This window comes from Bidens hawaiensis, unplaced genomic scaffold (genome assembly GCF_021521415.1).
Source record: "Bidens hawaiensis isolate Kalapana, Puna unplaced genomic scaffold, B.hawaiensis_p1.1 tig00004595_1, whole genome shotgun sequence".
Classification (NCBI taxonomy): Eukaryota; Viridiplantae; Streptophyta; class Magnoliopsida; order Asterales; family Asteraceae; genus Bidens; species Bidens hawaiensis.
Genome location: NW_027491279.1, coordinates 1,138,092 through 1,145,855, shown reverse-complemented (window position 1 = coordinate 1,145,855; position 7,764 = coordinate 1,138,092).

Sequence of the window (7,764 nt, the reverse complement as noted above, 5' to 3'; positions counted from 1 at the left end):
CCAAGACCGAATTTCTGATCCGATTCACTGGTTCGACCCATACTCAGTTTTTTCTCCGGCTCGGTGAACATACCCATTTGGCAATACTGGCAAAATTTCGAACGGGCCCCGAGGTGGTGCAAGGGCATAATTATTGATCCGATTTTATCGTATAGTTATAAAATAATGTATGAAAGTCTCAAAGACAAAATTTCTGATCCGATTCAGTGGTTCGAACCATAATCAGTTTTTTGTCCAGCTCGGTGAACATACCCCTTTGGCAATACGGACAAAATTTCGAACGGGCAACGAAGTGGCGTCAGGGCATAATCATTGATCCGATTCTATCGTATGTTTATAAAACACGGTATGGAATTCTCAAAGATCGAATTTCTGATCCGATTCAGTGGTTCGACCCATACTCAGTTTTTTGTCCGGTTCGGTGAACATACCCCTTTGGCAATACGGGCAAAATTTCGAACGGGCTGCGGGGTGGCGTCAGGACATAATTGTTGATCCGATCTTTCTTAGGGTAATAAAATAATGTATGGTAGTCTCCAAGACCGAATTTCTGATATTATTCAGTGGTTCGACCCATACTCAGGTTTTTCTCCGGCTCGGTAAACATACCCATGTGGCAATACTGGCAAAATTTCGAACGGGACGCGCGGTGGCGTCAGGGCAAAATTATTGATCTGATTCTTTCGTAGGGTAATAAAATATTGTTTATAAGTCTCTAAGACAGAATTTCTATTCTGATTCAGTGTTTCGACCCAAACTCAGTTTTTTCTCCGGCTCGTTGAACATACCCCTTTGGCAATATTGGTAAAATTTTAAACGGGCCCCGGGTTGGCGTCAGGGCATAATTATTGACCCTATTCTATCGTATGTTTATAAAATATTGTATGGAAGTCTCCATGACCGAATTTCTGATCCGATTCAGTGGTTCGACCCTCACTTAGTTTTTTTTCCGGCTCGGTGAACATACCTTATTGGCAATACTGGAAAAATTTTGAACGGGCCCCGGGGTGGCGTCTGGGCATAATTTTTGATCCGATTCTATCGTATGTTTATAAAATATTGTATAGAATTCTCCAAAACCGAATTTATGATCCGATTCAGTGGTTCGACCTATACTCAGTTTTTTCTCCGCTCGGTGAACTTACCCATTTGGCAATACGAACAAAATTTCGAACGGGCACCGGGGTGGCGTCAGGGCATAATAACTGATCCGATTCTATCGTATGTTTATAAAATATTGTATGGAAGTTTCCTTGACTGTTGAGTCAAGAATTTGACCCAAATGAGGAGATTTGACCTAAACGAAGAATATGGAAGATTGGAATCTTCTCGACCTCCTCAGAAACTGTTAAGTATTGAATCCGAGCACACCTTGGACCTTTGAGTAAGCTTTTACTTTGCCGAATACGAGATTTTGCCTTCCGGGCACGGTTTACTTCAAATAATCTTCTTAAGTGGATATCCGAGCAAGGTATGCTTTTTAATGATTTCCGAGTAAGGTTCATTAATTTGGCATATCCGAGTAAGGTTCACTTTGTCAAGCAGGGTTGTTCTTCAAGACCAAGTATTTTACTCTTCCGAGTAAGGTTTGGTCGACCAAGTCCAAGAAGCCAAGTAATTGGAAGACCGGGCAAGGTATTCTTTAATAAATATGGTCCGAGTATACTTGATGAGTTGATGGAATATCTCTAAGTCAAATCGAGTAAGGTTCTGCTCAGGTAAGGTATGTACTCCCGAGTATACCTTATCAATAAGTTGTTCAACTGACAATGAGCTGAACAGGACCATAGAAGAACAAGGTTGCTCGTAATGATTTGTCGAGCAAAGTTTGATAAGTCCAAGAAGATTGAAGTCTACTCGGTGAATATTTTACTTGGTAAAATATTCTTTAAGTAAAGTCTACCCGGAAACTGATTTCGAGTACACTTCTATGTTAACCAAGTCTGAAGGAAGGCCGAGTACACTGCGTACCCGGAGGCTGAAGTTTAATGAAAAGCCTACCCGGAAGACTTGTTTTACACTTAGTGTATTTTTGAATATGTAAATTGAATATGTACTTTCGGATAGGGTTTCTAGAAGGAATGACAGCCTGTCTTAGGTTGGCAGGCCTATAAATAGAATAACTAGGGCACGCCGCCAAAAAAAAGAAGCAGAGACGCAATACGGATAAGACCGACACATTAATTGAAAGAATATTGTGTGTGTGACGGCTGTCCTAGGATTCCTTCTAAATCCTAATCGATTATCCTTTTGTATGATTAACTTCATATAAATGGAAATCTTTTGAGTGAATCCTGTGTGTGTCTTCATATTTTGAATAATCATTTGCAACCGTATGTTTGTTATTGATTCCCCTTTAACAAACGGTCATCTTTCTAAATATAGTAACCTGTCATTAACTCTCTTGTCAACACGAATAATTTTGTGTTAGTTATGACATGATTGATTAAGATCCGAGCCGAATCGACCATCATAATCGGGACCTGACGTAGACCGAATTTCTGATCTGATTTAGTGGTTCGAGCCATACTCAGTTTTTTCTCCGGCTCGGTGAATATATCCCCTTTAGTAGGGTAATAAAATACTGTATGGAAGTCCCCAAGACCGAATTTCTGATCCTATTCAGTGGTTCGACCCATACTCAGTTTTTTCTCCGGGTCAGTGAACATACCCCTTTGGCAAACTGGCAAAATTTAAAACGGGCCCCAGGGTGGCGTCAAGGCATAATTATTGATCCGATTCTATCGTATATTTATAAAATATTGTATAGAAGTCTCCAAGACCGAATTTCTGATCCGATTCAGTGGTTCGACCCATACTCAGTTTTTTCTCCGGCTCGGTGAACATACCTCTTTGGAAATACTGGCAAAATTTCAAACGGGCCCCGGGGTGGCGTCAAGGCATAATTATTGATCCGATTCTATCGTATGTTTATAAAATATTGTATGCTAGTCTCCAAGACCGAATTTCTGATCCGATTCACTGGTTCGACCCATACTCAGTTTTTTCTTCGGCTCGCTGAATATACCCATTTGGCAATACTGGCAAAATTTCGAACGGGCCCCGAGGTGGTGTAAGGGCATAATTATTGATCCGATTTTATCGTATATTTATAAAATAATGTATGAAATTCTCAAAGACAAAATTTCTGATCCGATTCAGTGTTTCAAACCATAATCAGTTTTTTGTCCAGCTCGGTGAACATACCCCTTTGGCAATACGGACAACATTTCGAACGGGCAACGAAGTGGCGTCAGGGCATAATCAGTAATCCGATTCTATCGTATGTTTATAAAATACGGTATGGAAGTCTCAAAGACCGAATTTCTGATCCGATTCAGTTGTTCGACCCATACTCAGTTTTTTGTCCGGTTCGGTGAACATACCCCTTTGGCAATACGGGCTAAATTTCGAACTGGCTGCGGGGTGGCGTCCGAGCATAATTGTTGATTCGATTCTTTCTTAGGGTAATAAAATAATGTATGGAAGTCTCCAAGACCGAATTTCTGATATGATTCAGTGGTTCGACCCATACTCAGGTGTTTCTCCGGCTCGGTAAACATACCCTGTGGCAATACTGGCAAATTTTCGAATGGGACGCGGGGTGGCGTCAAGGCAAAATTATTGATCTGATTCTTTCGTAGGGTAATAAAATATTGTTTAGAAGTCTCTAAGACAGAATTTCTATTCTGATTCAGTGTTTCGACCCAAACTCAGTTTTTTCTCCGGCTCGTTGAACATACCCCTTTTGCAATATTGGCAAAATTTTAAACGGGCCCCGGGTTGGCGTCAGGGCATAATTATTGACCCTATTCTATCGTATGTTTATAAAATATTGTATGGAAGTTTCCATGACCGAATTTCTGATCCGATTCAGTGGTTCGACGCATACTTAGTTTTTTTTCCGGCTCGGTGAACATACCTTATTGGCAATACTGGCAAAATTTCGAACGGCCCCCAGGGTGGCATCAGGGCATAATTATAGATCCGATTCTATTGTGTGTTTATAAAATATTGTATAGAATTCTCCAAAACCGAATTTCTGATCCGATTCAGTGGTTCGAACCATACTCTTACCCCTTTGGCAATACTTACAAAATTTCAAACGGGCACCGGGGTGGCGTCAGGGCATATTACTGATACGATTCTATCATATGTTTATAAAATATTGTATGGAAGTTTCCTAGACCGAATTTCTTATCTGATTTAGTGGTTCATGCCATACTTAGTTTTTTCTCCGGCTCTGTGAACATACTCCTTTGGCAATACTAGCAAAATTTCCAAGGGGCCGCGAGGTGGCGTCACTGCATAATTATATCCGATTCTTTCGTAGGGTAAGAAAATATTGTATGGAAGTCTCCAAGACCGAATTTCTGAACCGATTCAGTGGTTTGACCCATACTTAGTTTTTTCTCAGCTCGGTGAACATAGCTCGTTGGCAATACTAGCAAAATTTCGAACCGGCCGCGGGGTGGCGTCATGGCATAATTATCGATATGATTCTTTAGTAGGGTAATAAAATACTGTATGGAAGTCTCCATGACCGAATTTCTGATCCGGTTCAGTGATTCGACCCATACTCAGTTTTTTCTCCGGGTCAGTGAACATACCCCTTTGGCAATACTGGCAAAATTTCAAACGGGCCCCGGGGTGGCGTCAAGGCATAATTAGAGATCCAATTCTATCGTATGTTTATAAAATATTGTATGGAAGTCTCCAAGACCGAATTTCTGATCCGATTCAGTGGTTCGACCCATACTCAGATTTTTCTCCGGCTCGGTGAACATACCCCTTTGGCAATACTGGCAAAATTTCGAACGGTCCCCGGGGTGGCACAAGGGCATAATTATTGATCCGATTATATCGTATATTTATAAAATATTCTATGAAAGTCTTAAAGATAAAAATTTCAGATCCGATTCAGTAGTTCGAACCATACTCAGTTTTTTGTCCGGCTCGGTGAACATACCCCTTTGGCAATACGGAAAAAATTTCGAACGAGCAACGGAGTGGCGTCAGGGCACAATCGTTGATCCGATTCTATCGTATGTTTATAAAATATTGTATGGAAGTCTCCTAGACCGAATTTCTGATCCGATTCAGTGGTTCGACCCATACTCAGTTTTTTCTCCGGCTCGGTGAACATAACCCTTTCGCAATACTAGCAAAATTTTCCAACAGACCGCGTGGTGGCGTCACGGCATAATTATTGATCCGATTCTTTCGTAGGGTAATAAAATACTGTATAGAAGTCTCAAAGACCGAATTTTTGATCCGATTCAGTGGTTCGACCCATACTCAGTTTTTTCTCCGGCTCGGTGAACATGCCCCTTTGGCAATACGGGCAAAATTTCAAACGGGCTGCGGGGTGGCTTCAAGGCATAAATGTTGATCCGATTCTTTCTTAGGGTAATAAAATAATGTATGGAAGTCTAAAAGACCGAATTTCTGATATGATTCAGTGGTTGGACCCATACTTAGGTTTTTCTCCGGCTCGGTAAACATACCCATGTGGCAATACTGGCAAAATTTCGAACGGGACCCGGGGTGGCGTCAGGGCATAATTATTGATACGATTCTATCGTATGTTTATAAAATAATGCATATAAGTGTCCAAGACCGAATTTCTGATCCGATTCAGTGGTTCGACCCATACTCAGTTTTTTCTCCGGCTCGGTGAACATAACCCTTTGGCAATACTGGCAAATTTTCCAACAGACCGCGTGGTGGCGTCACGGCATAATTATTGAACCGATTCTTTAGTTGCGTAATAAAATACTGCATAGAAGTCTCAAAGACCGAATTTCTGATCCGATTCAGTGGTTCGACCCATACTCAGTTTTTTCTCCGGCTCGGTGAACATACCTCTTTGGCAATACTGGCAAAATTTCAAACGGGCCCCGGGGTGGCGTCAAGGCATAATTATTGATCCGATTCTATCGTATGTTTATAAAATATTGTATGCTAGTCTCCAAGACCGAATTTCTGATCTGATTCACTGGTTCGACCCATACTCAGTTTTTTCTTCGGCTCGGTGAACATACCTATTTGGCAATACTGGAAAAATTTCGAACGGGCCCCGAGGTGGTGTAAGGGCATAATTATTGATCCGATTTTATCGTATATTTATAAAATATTGTATGAAAGTCTCAAAGACAAAATTTCTGATCCGATTCAGTGGTTCGAACCATAATCAGTTTTTTGTCCGGCTCGGTGAACATACCCCTTTGGCAATACAGACAAAATTTCGAACGAGCAACGGAGTGGCGTCAGGGCATAATCATTGATCCGATTCTATCGTATGTTTATAAAATATTGTAAGGAAGTCTCCTAGACCGAATTTCTGATCCGATTCAGTGGTTCGACCCATACTCAGTTTTTTCTCCGGCTCGGTGAACATACCCCTTTCGCAATACTAGCAAAATTTTCCTACAGACCGCGTGGTGGCGTCACGGCATAATTATTGATCTGATTCTTTCGTAGGGTAATAAAATACTGTATAAAAGTCTCAAAGACCGAATTTCTGATCCGATTCAGTGGTTCGACCCATACTCAGTTTTTTCTCCGGCTCGGTGAACATGCCCCTTTGGCAATACGGGCAAAATTTCAAACAGGCTGCGGGGTGGCTTCAAGGCATAATTGTTGATCCGATTCTTTCTTAGGGTAATATAATAATGTATGGAAGTCTAAAAGACCGAATTTCTGATATGATTCAGTGGTTGGACCCATACTCAGGTTTTTCTCTGGCTTGGAAAACATACCCATGTGGCAATACTGGCAAAAATTTCGAACGGGACCCGGGGTGGCGTCAGGGCATAATTATTGATCCGATTCTATCGTATGTTTATAAAATATTGCATGTAAGTGTCCAAGAGCGAATTTCTGATCCGATTCAGTGGTTCGACCCATACTTAGTTTTTTCTCCGGCTCGGTGAACATACCCCATTGGCAATACTGGCAAAATTTCGAACGGGCCGCGTGGTGGCGTCAGGGCATATGTAATGATCTGATCCTTTAGTAGGGTAATAAAATACTGTATGGAAGTCTCCAAGACCGAATTTCTGAGCCTATTCAGTGGTTCGACCCATACTCAGTTTTTTCTCCGGGTCAGTGAACATACCCCTTTGGCAATACTGGCAAAATTTCAAACGGGCCCCGGGGTGGCGTCAAGGCATAATTATTGATCCGATTCTATCGTATGTTTATAAAATATTGTATCCTAGTCTCCAAGACCGAATTTCTGATCCGATTCACTGGTTCGACCCATACTCAGTTTTTTCTTCGGCTCGCTGAATATACCCATTTGGCAATACTGGCAAAATTTCGAACGGTCCCCGAGGTGGTGTAAGGGCATAATTATTGATCCGATTTTATCGTATATTTATAAAATAATGTATGAAATTCTCAAAGACAAAATTTCTGATCCGATTCAGTGTTTCGAACCATAATCAGTTTTTTGTCCAGCTCGGTGAACATACCCCTTTGGCAATACGGACAACATTTCGAACGGGCAACGAAGTGGCGTCAGGGCATAATCAGTGATCCGATTCTATCGTATGTTTATAAAATACGGTATGGAATTCTCAAAGACCGAATTTCTGATCCGATTCAGTTGTTCGACCCATACTCAGTTTTTTGTCCGGTTCGGTGAACATACCACTTTGGCAATACGGGCAAAATTTCGAACGTGCTGCGGGGTGGCGTCCGGGCATAATTGTTGATCCGATTCTTTCTTAAGGTAATAAAATAATGTATGGAAGTCTC